Here is a 27,063-nt window from a genome sequence, read left to right as displayed (position 1 = left end):
AAAGTCAGTTTTTATTAAAGTTTATCTGCAGATATACTGGCTTATTTTTTCTTCTTTTAAGAAATCAGTGAAAGTGGTAGTCTCTCAGTGCTATTCGACTCTTTGTGACCTCATGGACTGTAGCCCTCCAGGCTCCTCTGACCATGGAATTCTCCAGGCAAGAATACTGGAGTGGGTTGCCATTCCCTTCTCCAGGGAATTTTCCCAACCCAGGGATCGAATCTGGGTCTTCTGCATTGCAGGCAGATTACCATCTGAGCCACCAGGGAAACCCTAAGAAATCAGTATTTTTTCATTATAACTTTTGTGTATTATTTCCAGGCATCTTACCAATTAGGAGAATCAATTGTTAGATGCTTTTGCCTTGGAATAAACCTATCTTCAATGAATTACAGTTTACCCCATCGCTGTGTCCTGCCGTGCTTACTAAGCTGCCTCAGGAATGTCCGACTCTGTGCAATCCTCTGGACTGTAGCCTGCCAGGCTCCTCTGCTCATGTGATTTCCCAGGCAGGAACATTAAAATGGGTTGTCATGCCCTCCTCCAGGGGATCTTCCCTACCCAGGAAGTCTCTTACCTCTCCTGCATTAAGTTCTTTACCACTAGCATCACCTGGAAGCCCAAAGTTTCCACCAAATGTTTAATATTAAAAATTAAATCAGTTAAACAAGAATCACTCTTACTATAAAATTACAGTGATTCTCTTAGAGCTTGGCAGGTATTTTATAATAATTAAAGCATAAGCAAAATTTTGAGTTCATAAATGTTGGCAAGATTAGTATTATGAGTGTAATAAATTCAGTTTTTATCTTTGAGTAGAATGGTTTGCATGTTGCTTATCTCGTTTCATTTTAAGACTGCTAATATCAACATGTTTACTTTTATGATAAGTACATTCTCTGTCAATTCAAATTAACAGAGAAGAAAACATGGGTAGTGGCTCAAGTCTCTAAAAGGAAAAGCTAAGAAACTGGAAGTAAAAGCTGTAAGTTTCTTAAGGCTTAGAACCAAACAGTGGCAGAGCATCATTTCTACCATATTCAAAGTAGTATCACATCCTAATTAAAGGGCAGAGACTATTCATCCCACCGCTTCATTGGAGTAATGTTAAAAAACAAAATGTAGCCCATCTTTAAAGTCCCAAGTATGAACTGTTCCTGTCTAAATAACCCCACATCCATTACATAGATAATACTTAGCATTTGCAAAAATCAAATACAATTTGGAGCATCAGTATTAAGAAAACCAGACCTGGCCAAGGAGGTGAATATTAGGTAATGGTAGGTTATGATGCCCAGTTTTTTCATAAATTCTCCACCTGTACTCCCATCCCTAAGTGAGAAAGTATTGAATCATTTAAGGTACCGTTAATAGGTCATTTTTGGTATAGGTAAGCTAAGAGGAATCTAGGAAGATCATGTTAAACCATGAAAAACTGGAATAGATTTTGCAGCAGTGGGTTGTTAGACTATCTTAAATAGCATGTCTCTATGATGGGTACCTTCTCAATCCCCTTTGTCCATATCTTTATATGCCACATAGAAAGAACCTTCCAGAACTGATACACCTCTCTCTGGAAGGCATCTGTGATGGCAACAGTCTGACCCACAGATTTGGGAACTGTTTTTCTTTAAATATATATTATTAGATGAGCTTTCAAAAATAACCAACAATTGAAGAAAAGTAAGTCACTATCTTTGGATATCTAGAAGAGGGACTCACTCCTTGCACTTTGCAAATATAAGTAAATATCACACCCACAGTGAGAGAAGGGGACGGATTTCTTCTCCTCTGAGCTGTTCAGTATTCCCCACACTCCAGAAACATTTGTCTGAATGGCTCTATCTAAAGGAACCTGAGGGAGAAGTTCTCCTATCCATCTGATTATGCCTACTGACTATTCTTTTGGCATCTCTGTTTTCTGAAAATTATGTTGTTGTTTTTTACCCTCAACAAACTTTCTCATGTAAGATAAGCAAAACCCAGGAAATTTTGTTATGTTACTTTATCTACCTACCCTTTGCCTTTCCCCTTATTTTCATTCCTGCTAGTTGTTTCACCACAGTTCATCTGAGTAAGCTACTATATTTCATTCATGGGATTGCTTTTCTTAAATTAATTTTTATTGGAGTACAGTTGCTTTACAATGTTGTACATTTCTACTGTACAGCAAAGTGAATCAGCTGTACATATACACATATTCCCTCTTTTTTGGATTTCCTTTCCATTTAGGTCACCCCACAGCACTATATAAATTTCACTGAGCCATACAGTGGTTTCTTATTAGTTAGGTACTTTATACATAGTATCAGTAGTGTATATGCATCAATCTGAACCTCCCGATTCATCATTCATGGGACTTCTACATGTAAGCATAGCTCTTGTGTCAAAGGATGCCTCAGCAGTTCAACACAATGTTGGCTTATTTGTTACTCACAATATCTATACAAGATACCTTAGGGATCCAAGGTAACAGAAGCTCCACAAACCTATACTTCCAGAAACATGTGTATCACTTGATTGCTACCATAGAAATGGTACTTCTGGAGATAGCACCTTTCCCTCCTATGATCGGGGCCAAATGTGATATATTTCGCTTAAGTTCAAAGTCCATAATCTAGACCTGGTTCAACGTCCCTTCATTTAGCAGTGATTGGAAGTGCAGTTTCCTTGAGCTGAGAAAAGGAAAGCCGAGTACAAGTGACCACTTACAATATCAACCATGAAAGGTACCGTAAACAATTGCTTTTTTCTTAACAGTAAATTTCAAGCTAAAGTCAATAGCTGTATTTTCTGAATATTCAGATTTGTATGGTCTCCTTGACTATAATTTCAGGCCAGGGGTATGAAAACACAAGTGAAAGTTGAAAAAAATTAAAGTATGGGAATAAATAACATTGGTTTCCTTAATTTAGAGCATTACTCAAATGTCACCTCCTCAGAAGGTACGCTTTCTATGAGAAACCATTTGAATGCTGAAATTGTGTCCCACATTTTCTTGCTTTCTTTATGCCATTTCAGTATTTTGTGACGTGTGATCATATTATATGTGAAGAGCACTTTGCAAAAGAATATGCTTTTGTTATACCTGCTAATCATTTGCCTCTCCATCTAGAAGTAAGCTCTCTTTGTCATCTAGAACAACACTTGACTAGTAGGCATCTAATATATATTCTCTGATGAATAAATGAAAAAAGTGCAAAATAATCAACATATTACAAAATGGTTTCCATGTCAGCAATTCATTCAAATTATGTTCTCAAAGATAAATAATAGCCTTCTTTATTAAAAAAAAAAAAAAAAAAAAAAAAAGCATATAACCAGTAATTCCCTGGCAGTCTAGTGGTCAGGACTCTGGGGCGCAAGAGTTCAATCCCTGGTCATGAAACTAAAATCCTATAAAAACACAACGCCCTCCCAGCCCACAAAAAAAATAATATAATCAACTATCAAAAAAGTGAGTAAAACTTCCCTTCAGTCTTCAGCCTACTTCATGTCTCCATGAAGCAGACCAACTGTTTACCTCTCTTCCTTATCACTTTTCTTATTCCTTTGCTTCTGTGACACAAATTCATTGCACTCTTCTTCTGTTCTTTTTCATTCTCTTTTATTTTTTGACTCTTCTTGAAAAGCAGAGATGTTACTTTGTCAACAAAGGTCCATCTAGTCAAGGCTATGGTTTTTCCAACGATCATGTATGGATGTGAGAGTTGGACTATAAAGAAAGCTGAGCACTGAAGAATTGATGCTTTTGAACTGTGTTGTTGGAAGAGACTTTTGAGAGTCCTTTGGACTGCAAGGAGATCCCACCAGTCCATCCTAAAGGAGATCAGTCCTGGGTGTTCATTGGAAGGACTGATGTTGAAGCTGAAACTCCAACACTTTGGCCACCTGATGCGAAGAGCTGACTCACTAGAAAAGACCCTGATCTGTGAAAGATTGAAAGCAAAAGGAGAAGGGGGCATCAAATGATGAGATGTTTAGACAGCATTACTGGCTCAATGGACATGTATTTGAGCAAACTCCAGGAGATAGTGAAGGACATTGAAGCCTGGCATCCTGCAATGCGTGCAGTCACAAAGAGTCAGAAACGGCTTAGCAACTGGACAACAACAATAGCAGTTATATAGAAATTGATACTCCTGAAATGGACAATGAATGGTACTATATCTAAATCTGCTACTAAACTGAATTCAATGAAGAGGTAACTATATATATACATATATATAGTATATGTATATATATACACACACACATATACATTCAAAGAATATCATGCTCTGTCCACACAATTTCAGTCCTGCTAAAATTATAGGATTCTATAACTCAGTGAGAACACTTCTCACAAATTCATGTTATATTCTTGGTATTATAAGAACCATTCTATTATCTCAAACTCATTCCTTGTTTAGTGCTAATTTGGAAGTAATATCAGATGCAACAAAGGGTGAATTGAAATATTCTTGAAAAAAATAATTATCATCTAATTGAAAAGGAACCACTTAAAATCTCTTTCAATAAAATTAATCATTGAGAATATTCTTTTTTATGTTCTTCCAACTCTTCAAACTTGAAATGCTAAATAAAACTGCTCTTTCAAGCTGATGGATTCTTAAGTAAATTCTGGACAGTAAATTAACTTTCAGATAGATTCTACTCAGAATATAGATACATCATTTGTTTTTGAATAAAAATCTAAGTGAAATAAAATATCTTGCTCCTTAAACAATGCAAATGAAGATTTGTGAATCTTGGCAGGCATAAATCAATGAAGACAAGTTAACTTGATTAGCTATTCTAAAATATAAGTTTGGTCCTAGGTAATGCTTCACTATTTCAATGATCAAGTCAATCATAGAAACATAACATGCCATTGCTGTTTCCTTTCTTTGAAGCAAAGCTAATATTCATAAAGCTAAAATAATCATAAAAATAGAAAAAGGAAATTTATTCAATATATATATATTTATAATCTTGTAAAACTAAACCGCAATTGATATATGCCTCTTTCCATATTGAAACAATGAGTTTCTAACAATATGATTAAGAGAACTACCTGTCTATAAAGGAATGACTCAAAATAAACTCACACTACAGTGTATATATTTTAAAATATACATTGAAAAGGCAACTATGTTTTCTCTGGCTATTGGAAAGCAGTAAATAATGAAATATACTAAATAGATATTAATCTCTAATCATGTTAAACATAATAATTTACTATGTGAACTGACAGTGAAAGAAGTGGAAGGAGAATTGCAGGTAGAGTGTTGAGCCTCTTTAGTAAGAGGCTATCAGTGTGAAAGAACATGTACCTGAAAATAAAATCCCTTTAAGTCCATTTAATGCTTATGGAATACATTGAAGATGGTCAAGTAGCCCTTTGTGGGGTCTTCAAACAATGTTGAGCCATAATGATAACTTAAGATGAAAAATAATATTTATTTTGCAAAGATTTTATTACTCCATAATAATTAGCTGACAGTCTTGGTGTTCTTCATATGGGAATGTCCTGTCTTGTCATTCACTGTTAGAGTAACAAAATGAACATGTCAGCCATAGCTAGGGACCCATTTGAAATCCTCACATCTAATGAGAGAATTTAAAAATTGAGGAGGTAGATAGAAAAAACAAAAATTTCAGAAGGAAAATCTTGATGTATCAAGGACCGGGCACAAGCTATTTAAATTAATTTTCTTTTCTTTCTGAACACAGATTATATATGCTACTTTATTTTGAAGTTACATGTGCCTAAGTCTAAGCTCAAGCCAAAAAAGTGTGAGCGGAAGTGGTATTTAGGTCAGGCCATGTGAGCCTCTCACACACACTCACACCCTCTTTACATTTCCGGCAGCTCTGTACAGGTGTGCAGAGCTGTGCTAAGGCGCTTGTCGTGCCCCACTCTGCTCCCTGTGGGACCCTTGCTCACCAGTCTCCTCTGTCCATTGGATTCTCCAGGCAAGGACAGTGGAGTGGCTTGCCATGCCCCCTCCCAGGGGATATTCCCCACTCCGAGATTGAACCTGAGTCTCTTACGTCACCTGCATTGGCAGGCAGGTTCTTTACCAGTAGCATAAGAGCAGAGTAATATTGGATTCATGTGCTGAAAATGACAGAGCCAGAAGATGGGAATGGCTGAGTCCCCATTTCATGACTTAGAAGAAAGCTACACACAAAAGAACTTTCATTAGGGGCTTCATAAGAATGACGACTTATATTTAATCTATTGTGTATATTCAAGTGTGTTTACTGGTGTAGCAATGATTACCTGCCTAACACAAAAGTTGTTTGTACAAGTGGGTGGTTTATTTGATTTTACTTAGTCCTCCTTTTCTTTGAAAATAAACTATTAGATTTGACTATCAGATAATCACAGGTAAACTTCAAGAAAGCTGTTCAAAAAACAAAAAAATCTGTACTCTAAAATATAGTTAAGAATATTACTAAGCAGAAAGGGAAAATTAACAAAAAAACTATGCTTTATCTTTATTTTTAGAAAGAGGGTGGCTTGAAAGTATTGAGAGACCATGGAAACAGACCAATACAGGGGAAAAGTAGTAGTATATGAGAAGGATAAAATTGATGAAACAATGAATTGGATGACACAAACTGAGATTTGAGATCAGTTCAGTTGAGTCATTCAGTCATGTCCAACTCTTTGAGACCCCATGGACTGCAAGACGCCAGGCCTCCCTGTCTAACACCAACTCCTGTAGTATACCCAAACTCATGTCCATTGAGTCGGTGATGCCATCCAACCGTCTTATCCTCAGTGTCCCCTTCTCTTCCCCCCTTCAATTTTTCCCAGCATCAGGGTCTTTTCAAATGAGTCAGCTCTTCACATCAGGTGGCCAAGGTATTGGAGTTTCATCTTGAACATCAGTCCTACCAATGAACATTCAGGTCTGATCTCCTTTAAAATGGACTGGTTGGATCTCCTTGCAGTCCAAGGGACTGTCAAGAGTCTTCTCAGACACCACAGTTCAAAAGTATCAATTCTTTGGTGCTCAGCTTTCTTTATTGTCCAACTCTCACATCCATGCATGACTACTGGAAAAACCATAGCCTTGACTATACAAACCTTTGTTGGCAAAGTAATGTCTCTGCTTTTTAATATGCTGTCTAGGTTGGTCATAACTTTCCTTCCAAGGAGTAAGCATCTTTTAATTTCATGGCTGCAGTGACCATCTGCAGTGATTTTGGAGCCGAGAAAAATAAAGTCTGCCACTGTTTCCACTGTTTCCCCATCTATATGAAGAGATAGGACCAGATGCCATGATCTTATTTTTCTGAGTGTTGAATTTTAAGCCAACTTTAACACTCTCCTCTTTCACTTTCTTCATGAGGCTCTTTAGTTCATCTTCATGTTTTGCTATAAGACTGGTATCATCTGCATATCTCAGGTTATTGATATTTCTCTTAGCAATCTTGATTCCAGCTTGTGCTTGATCTTGCCCAGTGTTTCTCATGATGTACTCTGCATATAAGTTAAATAAGCAGGGTGACAATATATACAGCCTTGATGTACTCCTTTTCCTATTTGGAACCAGTCTGTTGTTCCATGACCAGTTCTAACTGTTGTTTCCTGACCTGCATACAGGTTTATCAAGAGGCAGGTCAGGTGGTCTGTTATTCTCATTTCTTGAACAATTTTCCACAGTTTATTATGATCCACACAGTCAAAGGCTTTGGCATAGTCAATAAAGCAGAAATAGATGTTTTTCTGGAACTCTCTTGCTTTTTCAATGATCCAACAGATGTTGGCAATTTGATCTCTGGTTCGTCTGCCTTGTCTAAAACCAGTTTGAACATCTGGAAGTTCACGGTTCATGTATTGCTGAAGCCTGGCTTGGAGAATTTTGAGCATTACTTTACTCGCATGTGAGATGAAAGCAGTTGTGCAGTAGTTTGAGCATTCTTTGCCATTGCCTTTCTTAGGGATTGGAATGAAAATTGACCTTTTCCAGTCCTTTGGCCACTGCTGAGTTTGCCAAATTTGCTGACATATTGAGTGCAGCACTTTCAGAGCATCATATTTTAGGAGCTGAAATAGCTCAACTGGAGTGCCATCACTTCCACTAGCTTTGTTCATAGTGATGCTTCCTCAGGTCCACTTGACTTCACATTCCAGGATGTCTAGCCCTAGGTGAGTGATCATATCATCGTGATTAATCTGGGTGGTGAAGATCTTTTTGTATAGTTTTCTGTGTATTCTTGCCACCTCTTCTTAATATCTTCTGCTTCTGTTAAGTGCATACCATTTCTGTCCTTTATTGAGTCCATCTTTGCATGAAATGTTCCCTTGGTACCTCTAATTCTCTTGAAGAGAACTCTAGTCTTTCCCATTCTACTGGTTTCATCTATTTCTTTGCACTGATCACTGAGGAAGACTTTCTTATCTCTCCTTGCTATTCTTTGGAAATCTGCATTCAGATGGATATAGCTTTCCTTTTCTCCTTTGTTTGTAGTTTCTCTTCTTTTCACAGCTGTTTGTAAGGCCTCCTCAGACAGCCATTTTGGTTTTTTGCATTTCTTTTTCTTGGGGATGGTCTTGATCCCTGTCTCTTGTACAACGTCAGAAACCTCCGTCCATAGTTCATCAGGAACTCTGTCTATCAGATCTAGTCCCTTAAATCTATTTCTTACTTCCACTGTATAATTGTAAGGAGTTTGAGATAGTGGCTAAAATATCTGATGTGGAAAAAGACAAAGAAAATAGGAAGTGAAGATGAGAAGAAATACCCACGCACACACACACATTAAAAGGGGGAAGCAGAGGATGAGATGGTTAGATAGCATTGTCAGAGATTCAATGAACATGAATTTGAGCAAACTCTGAGAGGTGGTGGAGGACAGGGGAGCCTGGCATGTTACAGTCCTTGCAGTCAGAGTTGGACACCTTAGCATCTGAACAACAAAAAATATATACACACATAGATATAATGTAAGAAGTGAAGATATGGCTGAGAGCTAGATTCTTAGAGATACATGAGGTTTGAGGAATAAGAAAGAGAATATGAAATGAGCAGAATAGGAAAAATGCAACATATTTCATGGCCTAAACAAAGCTGTAAACATTACTTCTCTATGGACATTTTCAAGTAAAAGAAAAATGTAGCTAATAATTTATTATGGCTTTGTTTTTAAAGGAAATTTTTATGCTAAATTACATTATTGGACTTCCCTGGTAGTTCTGCTGGTAAAGAATCTGCCTGCAATTCAGAAAACTCTGATTCAATCCCTGGACCAGGAAGATCCCCTGGAGAAAGAATAGGCTACCCACTCCAGTATTCACAGGCTTCCCTGGTGGCTCAGAAAGTAAAGACTCCAACTACAGTGTGGGAGCCCTGGGTTCGATCCCTGGGTTGGGAAGATCCCCTTGAGGAGGGCATGGCCACCCACTCTGGTATTCTTGCCTGGAGAATCCTCTGGACAGAGGCGCCTGGGGGCTACAGTCCAAGGAGTCACAGAGTCAGAGAAGGCTAAGCACAGCACAGCACACAGTACATTATTAGCCTTCTGCCAAATACCATATGAATGTATCGTCAGAGGAGCAAAATAACTGTCATAAACGGCAGATTACATCAGTATAGATTTTACATCAAATCTATATGACTGTGTTCTGATTCTTTGAAAATGCATAATGTATATATGGATTATACTATAACTCAGTTCACCAATCTAATTCCAATTTACTATTCCATGGGAAAAAGAGTTTACTATGTATTAAAATGAATAACTAATCTGATTCAATGGTCTATGAAGATGTCAATTTTTTTCAGAACTAGCTTGAGGAATCTAAAATTGCCTCCAGGATTTTATAATTGCAGGCATATTCTGGGGCATGTATTTATAAAATCCTACTTTAAAATTCCTCATGTTTTTAAGATGCAGACTGATTCACCTAGAATTAAAATAAGTGAGTAGCTTTAAAGAATTAGATCAAATATCTTAATGCTTGCAATATACTCTAAAGGCAAATATTTTCATCATAATATTCATAAACTTACAACATAATATTGTTATTTCCCATCTATCATTTCTTTCTTACACTGTTTTTGAAATAAGGTTTTTCTTATACATACCTCTATTATCATGGTATTATTTTGAGAATAATTATATATATACAGTGTATATACCCTTAGTAAAATATTTTTCAGTTATTTAATAAATATTTTCCAGAATGTTTTACTGCATTTCTTTTTTTTTCATTTATTTTTATTAGTTGGAGGCTAATTACTTTACAATATTGTAGTGGTTTTTGCCATACACTGACATGACTCAGCCATGGATTTACATGTGTTCCCCATCCCAATCCCCCATCCCATCCCTCTGGGTCTTCCCAGTGCACCAGCCCCGAGCACTTGTCTCATGCATCCAACCTGGGCTGGTGATCTGTTTCACCCTTGATAGTATACTTGTTTCAATGCTATTCTCTCAGATCATCCCACCCTCACCTTCTCCCACAGAGTCCAAAAGTCTGTTCTATACATTTGTGTCTCTTTTTCTGTCCTGCATATAGGGTTGTTGTTACCATCTTTTTAAATTCCATATATATGCGTTAGTATACTGTATTGTTCTTTATATTTCTGGCTTACTTCACTCTGTATAATGGGTTCCAGTTTTATCCATCTTGTTAGAACTGATTCAAATGTATTCTTTTTAATGGTTGAGTAATATTCCATTATGTATATGTACCACAGCTTTCTTATCCATTCATCTGCTGATGGGCTTCTAGGTTGCTTCCATGTCCTAGCTATTATAAACAGTGCTGTGATGAACATTGGGGTACATGTTGCATTTCTAAATCTCTCAAAATAATCTAGAAAACAAGTTCCTGATTATAGTGTACAACATGTGTATGGACCACCATACAGAATTTGTACAATAGATTTCTTTTTATTACACATTTTTTAAATCTAAACTAAGAAATTTTGATTCCTTTCCAGTTGGTTTTGTCTAACTTCCAGAGAAAGTGTAAATTTTCCTTGTTTAACCCTGAGACATGTAACAACTTATTTTTGTAAAAATGAAGTCATAAAATTTTCCATTAAAATCCTAATTTTGTAAATATGAATCATTATCCATGTATCACTGGATAGTGGGATATTTGTCTGGTTGTGGCCACTTATTGGAAAATGTGTTAAAGGGGAACATATTTGGAGAGTATATATGAATCAAACAGTATTATCTCAGAAATGGAATTCATGCCCCTAAAGAAATATGTCAGGAATATGCTTCCTCCAAACTATTCTTTTTGATTATGTGGAGTAAAGTTTTCCTGACCAAAATATTGGCTTTCGTTATCCTAAGCAATCAGAATGGTCTGCTTTTCCCTCAGATAAATGGTACAGAGGCTTGAAAAGAAAATGTTATTAAAAGGTGACTCAGGAAAATGCTTCAGCAGTTGTCCTAAGCAAACATTCTAAGCAAAGTTACCTAACACTCATTAATTGCAGTAAAATAATTTCCTCTCTTTTTTTAAAACAACGAATATAATATTGGGATATAACCAAAGATTTGAACAGATCAACCTTTTGAGCTATTTTAGCAGAGGGAAGGAAACTAGGAATTTTTAAATATGTAACACAGAGCTCTGCCTCAATATGGTTACAATATTCTGCTTAGCATAGACAAAGCAGATGGGAATACTTTCTTACAGACTCTTATATCATTGTGTGCACATTTTATTAATATATCTATGTTAAAATCATGTAAATGTAACCTGGAAAGCAATATATATTTTCATAATATAGGCAAAATATTACATTATAAACAGTTATTACATACTAGGATCAGCATATATAAATTGTTTCTGTTTTATATAATAATGAAACAAATCTTCATTGTACACATTAGTAACCCACAATACTCATACAAAATAAGATGCAAATGAATATTTAATTTTACACAATATGACAATTACAGTTATAACAACAATGTTCATATATTGGACAGTTCACATATTCCAGTTTCATCTGATGGAAATTAAATATGGGTCATTTACAACGATGTGCAAATGTATTTATTTGAATGACTAGAACTCTTAATAAAGTAAGGACTTCCTCCTGCACTATAACCTAATTTCCTATAACAGTAATTCTCTTATAGATGGCTAGAAAATATATGTATCTGTGTATATTAAAATATTTTACTTCACCAAAGTCCTCTATACTTATTTTTACTTAGTGTTTTTCAGGCAGAATTTTTTATGCATTTTAAAATGTCTAACATATTTAAAATGCATTTTCTTAAACATTATGTTTGGTACAGCCAGTAACTGAACTGACTGTTCCTTCTTTTCATTTATTTAGGGTCTACACATTAAAGTGAAGAAAAACAAAGAGATGTTGATCTGGATAATTTAGTCCCAGAAGAATTTAACAGTAATATTCAATAATATGTCCTATGTTTTTTTCTACTATGTTTGTCTCCACAAAGCTCTTAGCATGCAGAACAACCCTGTGGATACAGGAATATCCAATCTTAACACAACTCTGTTCAACTAGGATGTGCAAACAACCTCAAACACACCAACCACTGGTTTATAATTAAGTAAACCAGCTATAATTCCAAGACTTCTGAGTTGCTGTCACAATTGACTGCACATGACCCTGTAGATTTGGTTCCAACTATAACTGAGTGACTGAACTGAACTGAATAACCAATATTTATTTAACTTACTTAACTATACACAGAGTAAATCATGCAAAATACCATGCTGGATGAAGCACAAGCTGGAATCAAGAATGCCCCAGGAGAAATATCAATAACCTCAGATATGCAGTTGACACCACCTTTATGGAAGAAAGTGAAGATGTACTAAAGAGCCTCTTGACGGAGGTGAAAGAAGAGAATGAAAAAGCTGGCTTAAAACTCAACACTCAAAAAACTAAGATCATGGTATCTGGTCCCATCATTTCATGGCAAATAGGGGGAAAAATGGGAACAGTGACAGATTTTATTTCCCTGTGCTCCAAAATCATTGTGGACCATGACTGAGGCCAAGAAATTAAAAGATACTTGCTCCTTGGAAGAAAAGCTATGACAAACCTACACAGCATATTAAAGAGCAGAGACATCACTTTGCCAAAAAAGGTCCATATAGTCAAAGTTATTGTTTTTCCAGTAGTCATGTATGGATGTGAAAATTTGACCACAAATAAGGTTGAGCACAAGCAATTGATGCATTCAAACCATGGTGCTGGAGAAGACTCTTGAGAGTTCTCTGGATAGCAAAGAGATCAAACTTGTCAATCGTACAGGAAATCAATCCTGAATACTCATTGGAATGACATGCTGAAGCTGAAGCTCCAGTACTTTGACCACCTGATGAAAACAGCTGACTTGTTGGAAAAGACCATGATGTTGGGAAAGATTTAGGGCAGGTGGAGAAGGTGATGACAGAGGATGAGATGATTGGATGGTATCATCAATTCAATGGACATGAGTTTGAGCAAACTCCTGAAGATAGGGAAGGACAGAGAAGCCTGGCATGATGTAGTCCATGGAGTCACAAAGAGTTGGACATGGCTGAGCAACTGAACAATAACAATAGCCAATATGTTCTTCCTTTACTGAGCTCTAGTCCTTAGTTCAAGGTCTCAGTTGCAGCCTTCCATACTCACTCTATCACATCACTCATCATTATGAATTAACAGTTTTTACCCTGTGGAAATCTGGTTATTTTGCTTTGTAGTTCAATAATTCTACAGAGATTGGGCTAATGTACCCCAATTACTTCTCATCACCTTTTGTCTCTCAGTGCCTCAGTTTTATCTTGAAAACCCCACTTTTGCCTCTGGATCTATTCCTAACAAATGGATCCACCAGAAATCACTTTCTGTCTACATGTTCCCAATGATAATTAATTACACTTTCTTTTGGCAGCAGAGGATGAAACGGTTGGATGGCATCACCAATTCGATGGACGTGAGTTTGAGTAAGCTCCGGGAGTTCGTGATGAATTGGGAAGCCTGCAGTGCTGCAGTCCGTGAGCTCACAAAGAGTCAGACACAACTCAGCAACTGAACTGAACTGAAAAGGTAATACTGTCTTTAACACAGCTAGATTCACAGACATACAACCTGGGTAGCCATACAGAGACCTACGATGAGAAGGATTCCATGTTTGGTTTAATGCTCCGCAGTAACCATCTTGAAATTCTTAGTGCTTATATCTTTGAACTTGTGCTTTGAAGTGAATTTTAATAGAATAACAGAGCATGTGCACTAATGAAGACATCACCTGCAATTATGTATGTCCACTGTTCTGTTGCCCTATTCCCATAGAGTATTTGATGTCCCTGTTCCACTGGGTCCATGATGTATGAAGATTCAAGGAGACTCAAGGTGAAGATAAGCTAGTTTTTTCTAAAAATAAGTACACAGAGGCCTTGACAACCAGAAAGGCTACACTTGGACTATTAAAACCAGAATTTGCCTCAAATAGAGAAAGGCAATGGCTCATTAAGGAACATGAATGACATGTTCCTTCCATATACTAACGTACTTGTATTGTTTATCCATATTAGCCAATCACCTATGCTGAACATGGTCACGCAGAAAGAAAAAGAGAGGGCAACCCCACACTTCCTGCTACTTTCAGTCCTGCCTCACTTGTGGCTCTCCTGGTGCTCAGCTAGTAAAGAACCTGCCTGCAATGCAGGAGACCCAGGTTCAGTTCTTAGGTCGAGAAGATCCCCTGGAAAATGGAATGGCTACCCACTCTAGTATTCTTGGACATGGAGAACCACATGGACAGAGACTGGCAGGCTCTAGTCCTTGGGGTCACAAAGAGTCAGACACAGCTAAATGACTAACACTTTCTCACTTACCAATAAGCTGAAAGTAGAGATTTTAGTAAAATATGCGTATACCAAAGAGTGAAATGAAAACAGTTTTGTGCAAAATTTCCACTATTCTGTTAGGAAAAAAAAACATAGGCATGTGCAAGGTATGAAATACAAATTGTGTGATTTCAGTAATTCTGCATATGATCTCAGTATTCTAATATGTCAGGCTTCCCAGATGGTGCCAGTGGTAAACAATTCACCTGCCAATGCAGGAGACACAGAGATGTAGGTTCAATCCTTGGGTCAAGAAGAATCCCTGCAGTAGGAAATGGCAAGCCACTCAAGTATTCTTGCCTGGAAAATTCCATGGACAGAGGAGCCTGGTGGGCTACAATCCATGGGGTTGTAAAGAGTCGGACATAACTGAGCACACACTTGTTTTTGTTGTTTAAATGGAATTTAAACATGGAATTACAAGCAGTCCCACTACTGGGCATATGCCTTGAGAAAACCATAATTCAAAAAGACACATGTACCCCAATGTTCATTGCAGTACTATTTGAAATAGCTAGGACATGGAAGTAGGTTAAATGTCCATCAACAGATGAGTGGAAAAAGAAGACGCGGTACACATACACAACAGAATATTACTCAGTCATAAAAAGGAGCAAAACTAGGTTATTTATATATTGGTGTGGATGAACATAGAGTCTGTCATACAGAGTGAAGTCATAAAGAGAAAAGAAAATATCATTCATTAGTGCATATATATGGAATCTAGACAAATGGTACTGATGAATCTATATGGAGGGCGTGGAATCGAGACACGGAGCCTACCAGGCTACAGTCCATAAGGTCGCAAAGAGTCGGATATGGCTGAGCGACTGAGCACAAAGCAAGAAGAGAGACACAAAGGTAGAGAATGGACTTGTGTACACAACAGGGGAAAGGGAGGGTGGGGCAGACAGAGGGTAGCTCTGGCAAATGCACACTGCCACGTGTGAGAAGGATAGCTAGTGGGAGGCTGTTATACGCAGAGAGAGCTCGATTCGGTGCTCTGAGATGGCCAAGGTGCAGGGGAAAGGGAGGGTGGAGAGGGAAGCTCAAGAAGGGGGGACATATGTCTACTCTCAGCTGATCCACACTGTCGTACAACAGAAACCAACACAGCATTGTAAAGCAATTATCCTGCAATTAAAACAACAAATCAAAATAAATAAATTTTAAAAAACGGAATTACAGGCGTATGCCCTGATGGTTCAGTGGTTAAGTTTTTGAGTTTTCACTGCTTGGGGCATAGATTCCATTTCTGATCAGCAAATTAAGATCCCACATGCTGTGCTGCATGGTCAAACATAAATTACTTAATTAAAAATCATTAAAAACAGAATTATATACTATAAAGACTAAAGGTAAAATCCATTCTAATAGTTGATTTTTTTTACTTAAAAATTAATGAAAGCACTAATACAGGTCAAGAGCGAGACCACAAAAAGATGTAGAAGTTCCATATTTTAGTACCTTTAATGGCAAGTTTTCCCTGCTTTTTAATCAATGACTCTGTGCTTTCATTTTGCACTAGATCTGATTGTATTGCTGGCCCTGATCCCTACTAACATATTTGAATGAATTACTCTGTCTGTAGCTGATCATCGTCTTGTCCTTTTATTAGTCACAATGTATTGATTGTAAAAATAAGCTTACTTCTGGGGATGTTCACAGTTGACAAAAATAGACTTGTTGGTTTCTATACTCTCTTTTATCTCTTTTCCCCACCCCAGTAGAGTACATATAAAATTTAGTCATACTTTTCCTTGATCAATGAGGTGTCTTCCTTTCCTAATATTTTCTCTAGAGTATCTGTCCCCACCAGGGATTTAAGCACATTGAAGTTTCTATTCTGCTATTCTTCCTTCATTTAGTATCTCATTCTTAGAGACCACAAGAGGATAAATAGATTGTTTACCCATGGGTAGTATCATTGTTGTTAGATACACAAAATACTAATACTCACTACCCTTCCCATACTCAGTGGGATACAGTTTAAAAAAAATACCATAATACATATTTTTCTGCTGTTTCTACCCATGTGTTTATTGCTGTCTTTTCTCTAGTTATATGAATAGTATGACAGACACCTCTAGGTTTAGAGTAAAAATCAGGTTCTAGAATGGCCTACTTATCTGGTAGTCTCTACTTTGTTTTTGTGACCCCAGAAAGGACCACACCGTACAAGTCTCATCCTTGGAATACAACATTTAAACTAAAATTAATTTGCTCCACTGTTCTCCATTTTAGTTTTGGCATTTGACATGACAACTGCTAGATCTTTTGAAAGATTTTTTGATGTATCTGCTATCTGCAGATTATCTGTTTTTGCATTTATATTAGAATGACATTTGAAACATCTGTTTAAAACTAAGCTTAACATGTTGCACATTATGGATACATAAAATAAATTCTGAATAAAGGAAAGAATTTTAAATGGAAAATAAAAGTTTCTTGAAGCATTCTACAACATGGTTTATTATCAAAGGCAAAATTAGTATATGAAATTTGCATATTTTAATTATATTAAATTATAATTTAATCTAACAAATATATAATAAACTTATACTAATATAAACTTAAATTATTTATATTTTAAATATATCTTAAAATTTTAGTTACCTCTAAAGTATCCAGTAGATAATGCAATTAAGCCCTAAGAGGCAGAGAGGTAAATTTCTATGTTTTTCACTTTAAAAAGTAAAAAAGTTTACTATAGAGTAAAACAAAATAGTTTAACTGACATTTCCTCTGAATGTATGCACTATTTGTCAGGTAATTTATGAATAAAATTTTCCATTCCAGCATAAAATAAGAAACAGTGTGGCAGAGTGTAAGGACAGATTCAAGATAGGCAGTCTGGCTAGGCCGGCTGTAATCCAGGCTCCACAATTTTCAGAGCAGTTGGAATTAAGCAAGGTATTTAATACTCTGTACCTCACTTTCCTTAGCAGAGAACAAGGATATTAGAACTAATCTCATCGGCATGTTAGAATAATTAAGTAAGTTAACATTTGTCAAGTTCTTAGAACATCTATAGGCATATAACAATTGCTAGGTGTGTTTGCGTATGTAACATTTAAGATCAACATGCTTTATGGTATTAAAACTATTTATTTTGTCTACACATACACTCATAAATAGATGGCTAGCAATAACTCCTATAACCAGTGAGCCTATAAGAAAACGGCATTGATATATTGTTTCTGATGTTAAGATTTTATATTTGTGAACTTACTACACTGAAAAAAAATAAAAGTAGTTTTTCAGCTACTATCTAAATAGAACAATTTAAGTTACAACATATGTGAATTACCAGGCTTCCCTGGTCTGGTAGTTTAGACCGTAAAGAATCTGCCTTCCATACAGGAGACCCAGGTTCGATCCCTGGGTTGGGAAGATCCCCTGGAGAAGGAAATCGCAACCCACTCCAGTATTCTTGTCTAGAGAATTCAATGGACAGAGGAGCCTGGTGAGCTACAGTCCATGGTGTCGCAAAGAGTCGGACACGACTAACAACTAAAACTATATGTGACCTATATATGCTTTGTTAGACCACAGAAAATTAAATTCAAGTTTAAGTCAATTACTTGAATCTAGATAATTAGAGGATCAGAATACCAAATAGCCCTGTAGGGAAGTTAGCTAACCCATGAATTATATGGCTGACACATGTTACACAGAACACTAAAATATAAACCAGTCCAATTCTGACTTGCTGCTAATTTTTTGCCTAATTATGGTCATTTATAAGTAATTTGATATTTATCATAATTAAACATTGATCCAGTTGAAGTAGTAATTATACATTCCTTTCAAGAGCAGAAAGCATCACCTTAAGATATTCATTTTATGGCTTTGAATACCTTAATTTTATCCACTGTCACATTAACAGGACTGAAATAAGTGATCTTTTGTCATTTTCACATTAAAATCTGAAATTGAGTGGGGTTGAAAACACCAGGAAGCAAGCAAGGGTAAATGCAATCAAGTTAAATCTGGTCCTTGTTGGTCATTAAAGAAATCAAGGTAAATCAGAGCCCTCTGCATCCAACACTGAAGCTACAGCTCTGTCTAGAGCTGTTGAAGAGAAGCTCATCAATTCTAGCAAGTGAGATCAATGGAATATTCTGAAGCTGATTACCAAAGTCACATAAAATAAGATACTAACTGATTGCTTTGGCTTGGTTTTACTTTCATTTCTATGCACAAGTTGACTATAAATCTACAGTCTAAATGAATGGATCCATTTTAGAATGAATAACATAGTATATTACTAAGTAGTATTATTAAGATAAATTGAAAATATATAGCTTTAAATTTTAAGTAGAGAGATTTGATGGGGAATTAAATGGAATGTCTTCTACTACTAAAGTCCTAGGGTGTAGATTCTTACTGTGAATTTTGACCTCCAGACACTGTGGACAATTTGTCAAACCTGACACACAATTTTATGCTTCTATTCTTTTATTAAAGTTGTTTCAGAAAATCTTCTGTTCAAAATCTAAATTAAGCTTAACTCAAATGTGGCCTCTTGTTTGAAGACATAACTGATCCATTCCAAGTGATTTTGTTTTACAGGTTGTAATGCCTTTTAAATGCTTTTCTATAAAATTTTATTTAAGAAATTCATTCATATCACAGAGGTAAGAATCTATTCTTCAATCTTTAAAATTATAGAAGAAAATGTTTCCTAAACATTCAAAATTTTTCCTCAATAGACTTTTTTAATCAAAGTTCTAATATTCCATTTTTATTTTTTCTATGTAAGTTATGAATTGTTCTCATTTTCAGTTCAGTTCAGTTGCTCAGTCATGTCCAGCTCTTTGTGACCCCATGGACTGCAGCGTGCCAGGCTTCCCTGTCTATCACCAATTCCCGGAGCTTGCTCAATCTCATGTCCATTGAGTCGGTGATGCCATCCATCCATCTCATCCTCTGTCCCCTTCTTCTCCTGCTTTCATTCTTTCCCAGCATCAGGGTCTTTTCAAATGAGTCAGCTCTTCACATCAGGTGGCCAAAGTATTGGAGTTTCAGCTTCAGCATCAGTCATTCCAATGAACACTCAGGACTGATCTCCTTCAGGATGGGCTGGTTGGATCTCCTTGCAGTCCAAGGGACTCTCAAGAGTCTTCTCCAACACCACAGCTCAAAAACATCAGTTCTTCAGCTCTCAGCTTTCTTTACGGTCCAGCCCTCTTATATCCATACATGGCTACTGGGAAAACCATAGTTTTGACTAGATGGACCCTTGTCAGCCAAGTAATGTCTCTGCTTTTTAATATGCTGTCCAGGTTAGTCATAACTTTTCTTCCAAGGAGCAAGTGCCTTTTAATTTCATGGCTACAGTCACCATCTGCAGTGATTTTGGACCTAAGAAAATTAAGTCTGTCACTGTTTCCATTGTTTCTGCATCTATTTGCCATGAAGTGACGGGACCCACTGACATGATCTTAGTTTTTTGAATATTGATTTAGTCCTAATTTTGCTATCTAAATATTTCATTTTATCCTTCCATTTAAAAGCCATCTTGACTATATGCTAATGTACATCTGCTCATGTGTTTACTTTGTAATTTTTCATAAATTTGTAATGCTTTATTTGTCCATCATTTTTGCTATTGCACTATTTACAGTACAATATTTTAAAAGAAAGTTTTGAGAGCTAGAAGGATAAATTCAAGTCCTTCTTTTTCCTAGGCTTTGTTTTCTTTTCCATAATTTGGGCTATGTTTACATAATGACTCTTCTATCTAAAAAATGTAAGAAGTATTCAAGATTCCATTCAATTTCAAAAAAAAGAAACTGCTTAAATTTTGATTGGGATAGTAAATACTTTATAGACAATATGTAATATGATTGATATCTTTAAAATATAGAATTTTGTACATATTAAACTGGTTTATGTTTCTATTCATTTAGGACTAGTCTCATTCCCTTCAATAGTATTTTGTCACTTTTCAAAAAAAACAAGGGCTTATGCATTTCTTATTCCTAGATGGTCTATAATTTTTTTCCTCAATTGTTTTGTGATGTCATCTATTACATTTTTAATTAGCTACTCTTTTTCGTATAGAGACATTATTGTTTTTCTTCTTTTGAACTTGCTTCTGGCCACTTTGCTGGACTATCTTAAACCACTTTTTTTTTTTTTTTTTTGCTTAGTTGATTTTATTCATTTCTCTGGAAACAAGCACATCATCTGAAAATAATGAGAATTTGGCTCTCCCTTTCCAAAATTTATACTTCACATTTCTTTTTCTTAATGTATCTACTAGGACTGCCACTATCATTCTGAGTATTAGTGAAACAAATGGCATCTTTTTCTTATTTCTGACTTTAATTAGAATGATTCTACTATCTGATAAATGCAATATATACTGTATATTTCTCCTATAAAAATGTTCTCAAAATTGTGAAAGTTTATTTGTAAACTTTATTTGTTTCCTTCTTCCTTTTTTTTTTTTTCCATTCTGTGGGTGTGAAATAGTATGTCAGTGTGGTTTAATTTGCATTTTCTTGATGACTAATGGGGGTTTCCCTCATGGCTCAGTTAGTAAAAAATCTACCTGCAGTACAGGAAACCCTGGTTCGATTTCTGGGTCAAGAAGATCCGTTGGAGAAGGAAGTGGCAACCCTCTCCAGTATTCTTGCCTGGAGAATCCCATGGAGAGAGGAGCCTGGCAGACTATACAGTCCATGGGGTCACAAGACTAATGGTATTGAACATTTTTTCATGTTCATATATTGGCCATTATTATATCCTATTATTTGAGATATAATTGATATAACATTATATTATTTTCAGGTCATTATGTAATGATGCAATACATGTATATGTGTACTTTGATCACCAAGATAAGTCTAGTTAGCATTCATCACCACATATGGTTTCATTTTTTTCCTTGTGATGACAACTTTTAAGATCTACTCTCTTAACAGCTTTCAAATATACAATAGTGAGTGAAGTAAAGTGAAAGTCACTCAGTCATGTCCGACTCTTTGCGACTCCCATAGACCATACAGTCCATGAAATTCTCCAGGCCAGAATACTGGAGTGGGTAGCCTTTCCCTTCTCCAGGGGATCTTCCCAACTCAAGGATTGAACCCACGTCTCCAGCATTGCAGGTGGATTCTTTACCAGCTGAGCCACAAGGGAAGCCCAAGAATACTGGAGTGGGTAGCCTATCCCTGCTCCAGTGGATCTCCCAGACCCAGGAATCAAACCAGGGTCTCTTGCATTGAAGGCGGATTCTTTACCAACTGAGCTATGAGGGAAGCCCTCAAATACACAATATAATGCTGTTATTAGAGTTACCAGCTTATATATTACATCCCCAGTACTTATTTGCTTTATAACTGAAAGCTAATACCTTTTGAATACCTTCACCCTTTTCACAAATTCTCCACCCCTACCTCTGGCAACCACCAATCTGTTAATCTATATTTATGAGCTTGATGATTTTGTTTTGTTTGTCGTTATTGCTGTTGTTGTTGTTAGATTCAACAGATGAGTGAAATAATACGTTGTTTATCCCTCTCTTCCTGGTATTTCATTTAGTGTAATACCCTCAAGTCGTATCCATGTTGTTGCAAAAGAAATTTTGCAAGCAAGAGAAGAAAGAATATTCAAAAAAGGTAAATCTCTCATAATATAATACCAAAAAAGAAAGTGCTCTTTTCACATCTAAAGAAGGATTTTCTTCTTTCTTATAGATGAATAATGTTTCACTATACATATCACATTTTCCTTATCCATTCATCCATTGATGTACACTTATGTTTCCATGTCTTGGCTGTTGTAAGCTACACTGCAATAAATGTGGGGATGCATATATCTTTTTGAACGAGTCTTATTGCTTCCCTTTAAATGGAGACCCAAAGGCAGAATTGCTGGATCATATGGTAGTTCTATTTTTAATTTTTTGAGAAACCTCCACATTTTTTTTCAAAATGACGGTAGCAATTTACATTCCCATCAACAGTACACTGGGGTCCCTTTTTTACCTCATGCTTACCAACATTCATTATCTTTTTTGCTTTTTTATAATAGTCATCCTGTCATGTGTAAAATATCTCATTGTAGTTTTAATTTGCATTTCCCTGATAATTAGTGATGTTGAGCACTATTTCAAGTACCTTTTGATAATCTGAATGTCTTTGGAAAAAATCTAATCTATTTCTCATTTTTTAATCAGATTATTTGCTTGTTTTGAAATTGAGTTTCAAGAGTTCTTTATAAATGTTTGATATTAACCCCTTATCTGATTATATTTGCAAATATTTTCTCTCTTTTCATATATTATCTTTTCATTTTGCTTAGGCCAACGCTGCACTGATTTTGCTGCCTCTGTGAGTATGTTAAAAAGGAAGCTCAAGGTCTGTGCTGGGACTATATACAAATTGGTACTCCAGATAACTACTTGGGGGAAATTTTATGGGTCCTGAATTGTGGAATAGATGGTATCACTGATGCTATGTAATGACACAAGGTATCAGCAAGCAAGGAAGAAAAAATATTTAAAAAAAAAGTAAATCTCTCATAATATAATACCAAAAAAGAAAGTGCTCTTTTCACATCTAAAATTCCTCTTTAAAAAACTTGATTTTACTACTTCATTTTTAAGGGTACTTATAGAAGCATGAAGAGTCCAAAAATATCTTGCATGCATTAAAATGATGATACACAAAGGATATTCGCCATACAGTCCTCTAAGATCATGGTTTTACTCAGCTGATTCCTCCTACTTCCTCCTCCTTCACCATTGCAAAAGTGTCACTATAATTTACCTCTTTATCCTCATTTTTGAATAGCTGGTTCTTCCACTGTCTTTGGATTTGGCCTTGTGATTTCTTTGGGCAACTAGACTTTAGCAAACATAACATAAGCAGAAATTCTAAAGTTCTCATGCATTGGGACTTTCCCTGTCTTGAATTTGTTCAAAACTAGCCACCATGTGAAATACAGCCACACCAGAAAGCTCACTGAGGCGCCTCTTTCAAGAAATCTTATCTGCATCTGAACTTGATTTAGATGGATGACATTAAGAGATTCAACTTTGGGAGGAGGTTGGCAAATTTTCTCCATGAAAGATTTAAATTAATGCAGCCAGAGAATGATAGGAAACAAACTGCAGAATGGTCATCATATTTCTCTTTTTTGCATCTATGCCCTTGGGCATTTCTTCCCACATATTCTAAGGCTGATCATGAAACTTGCTTAGGCCAACAGGATCATATCAATGCAATACAGCTAGAAATCTGAAGAGTGCTTGCTCACAGGGCTCATCCTCTCTTACACTTTTGAAAGGCAAATACCACGTGAAGCAACTCAAGGCAACCATGACACATGAGTGAGATTATCCAAGACCAACAAGACATTAGCTGACCAAGCAGATAAATTCAGCTACACGAATGAACTAGGCAAATCCAAAAGCAGAATAACCAAGCTAAGCTCAGACCAAACTCCCTAACCAAAGAATTATGAGCTATAAAACAACTGTTTTAGGCCACTAAAATTTTTGTATACTTATCAAAAACTATCAATGTAACCAAACTCTACATATCACCTTGGCTAGTCCATAGTATGACCATGACAACAATTGCAATCAGAAGACAGTTCTCTGTTAGAAAAAAAAAAAAAGTATATAGTTTTTCTTTTTCAGATTTTTAAAGTTCTTATAAAATATTTTAACAATAAATACTTTATAGATAACTAGGGAAAAAAAATTTTCTAATATTACTTTTTACTGGCATTACTTAAGATTTGTGTTTTATTTTTAATTGATGTTAACTGAAAATACTTCATACAGAAAATATATGACCATTTACAATAAAGTCAATGAATAATCAGACTTTTTAAAAAATAGGATGTGGTGCTATTTCTCCAAAAGCTGATAAGCAACCACTACAAGTTTCCACACATCTATTGGATTTTCCAAGAAAACAAGTTACCATAGCAACTCCAAAATCATAGGCTATACTTTTAGACTATTATTAGTCACTAATATTTCTTCAAATGTGAATTAATGTATAAACATATCAACTCATGATTAAACACACTGATTTGTGATAAATTAGAGTGTAACACTTGTAACTCTGATGCTTTTCAAAATAAACACAATATCCTGACTGAAATATATTTAATCATTTCAACTGAAGAAACAGTATCTAGAGAGCCAGGTATGCAATAGATCTCAGAGCCCTAATATTAAACAAAAACTCTACTGATCCTACTATTTCCATGTCATAGACTGAAAGCAGCTCTGGGAGGACCAAGAAAGAATATCAAATAGGAATCCTTAGAAAATACATTGGCACTCTGGACCTCAATTCCCACTTAGTAACCATTATGTAATGGAAAAGAAGAGGCAACAGCAAGTATAAATGCAGGGGGAGAAACAAGCCTAGTTCTGTAAGGCATACCTTGTTCTATGGCATTTCACTATATCATGCTTTGTAGATATTCCATTTTTTATAAGCTGAAGATTTGTGGCAACCCTGTGTTAAGCAGGTCTATCAGCACAATTTTTCCAACAGCATTGCCTCACTTCATTTCTCTGTATCACTTTTTCATAAATCCCTCAATATTTCAAACTTTTTCATTACTTTTATATTCGGTAAGGTGTCCTCTGATCAATGAATTTTTGATGTTACTACTGCAAAATATTATGATCTACTGAAACTTCAGATATGATTAGCATTTTCTAGCAATAAAGAGTTTTTTTAAAAATTAAGGTATGGACCTTGTTTTTTAGACATACATTTTATTCCATATTTAACAGACGCTAGTATAGTACAGAAGCAGGGACCCGGAGGGGATACCCCACATCCCAGGTCATGAGCAGGGGCTGTGAGGAGATAACAAACGTCCAAGGTCAGGAGAGGGAGCCGTGAGGAGATACCCCAAATCCAAGATCAGAGGAACCAGAGTAAATTGGTAGGCACTGAGAGGGCATCAGAGAGCAGATAGACAGAAATCAAAATCACAGAAAACTAACCAATCTGATCACATGGAACACAGCCTTGTCTAACTCAATGAAACTATGAGCCATGCCGTGTAGGGCCACCCAAGACAGACGGGTCATGGTGGAGAGTTCTGACAAAACGTGGTCCACTGGAGAAGGGAATGGCAAACTATTTCAGTATTCCTGCCTTGAGAACCCCATGAAGAGCATGAAAAGGCAAAAAGATAGGACACTGAAAGATGAACTCCCCAGGGTGGTAAGTGCCCAAAATGTTACCGGAAATCAGTGGAGAAACAACTCCAGAAATAATGAAGAGACAGAGCCAAAGCAAAAACAACACCCAGTTGTGGATGTGACAGATGACAGAAGCAAGGTTCGATGCTGTAAAGAGCAATATTGCATAGGAACTTGGAATGATAGGTCCAAGAATCAAGGCAAATTGGAGGTGGTCAAACAGGAGATGGCAAGAGTGAATGTCGACATTTTAGGAATCAGCTAACTAAAATGGACTGGAATGGGGAAATTTAACTCAGGTGACCATCATATCTACTACTGTGGGCAAGAATCCCTTAGAAGAAATGGAGTAGTCATCATAGTCAACAAAAGAATCTGAAAAGCAGTACTTAGGTGCAATCACAAAAACAACAAAATGATCTCTGTTCATTTCAAAGGCAAACCATTCAATAATATGGTAACCCAAGTCTATGCTCTGACCAGTAATGCTGAAGAAGCCAAAGGAGAAAGGTTCTATGAAGACCTACAAAACCTTTTAGAACACCCAAAAAAAGACATCCTTTTCATTATAGAGGAAGGGAATGCAAAAGTAGGAAGTCAAGAAACACCGGGAATAACAGGAAAATTTGGCCTTGGAGTACAGAATGAAGCAGGGCAAAGGCTAATAGAGTTCTGCCAAGAGAACGCATTGGTCATAGCAAACACCCTCTTCCAACAACACAAGAGAAGACTCTACACACGGACATCACCAGATGGTCAATACCGAAATCAGACTGATTATATTCCTTGTAGCCAAAGATGGAGAAACTCTATACAGTCACCAAAAACATAAGCCTGAGAGCTGATTGTGGCTCAGACCATGAATTTCTTATAGCCAAATTCAGACTTAAATTGTAGAAAGTAAGGGAAACCACGAGACAATTTAGGTATGACCTAAATCAGATCTCTTAGGATTACACAGTGGAAGTGGGAAATACATTAAGGTAGAAGATATGATAGACAGAGTGCCTGATGAACTATG

This window comes from Muntiacus reevesi, chromosome 21 (genome assembly GCF_963930625.1).
Source record: "Muntiacus reevesi chromosome 21, mMunRee1.1, whole genome shotgun sequence".
In the NCBI taxonomy this organism is placed as follows: Eukaryota; Metazoa; Chordata; class Mammalia; order Artiodactyla; family Cervidae; genus Muntiacus; species Muntiacus reevesi.
The sequence above is the reverse complement of the archived record's forward strand: the minus strand, read 5'-3'. Positions refer to the sequence as shown.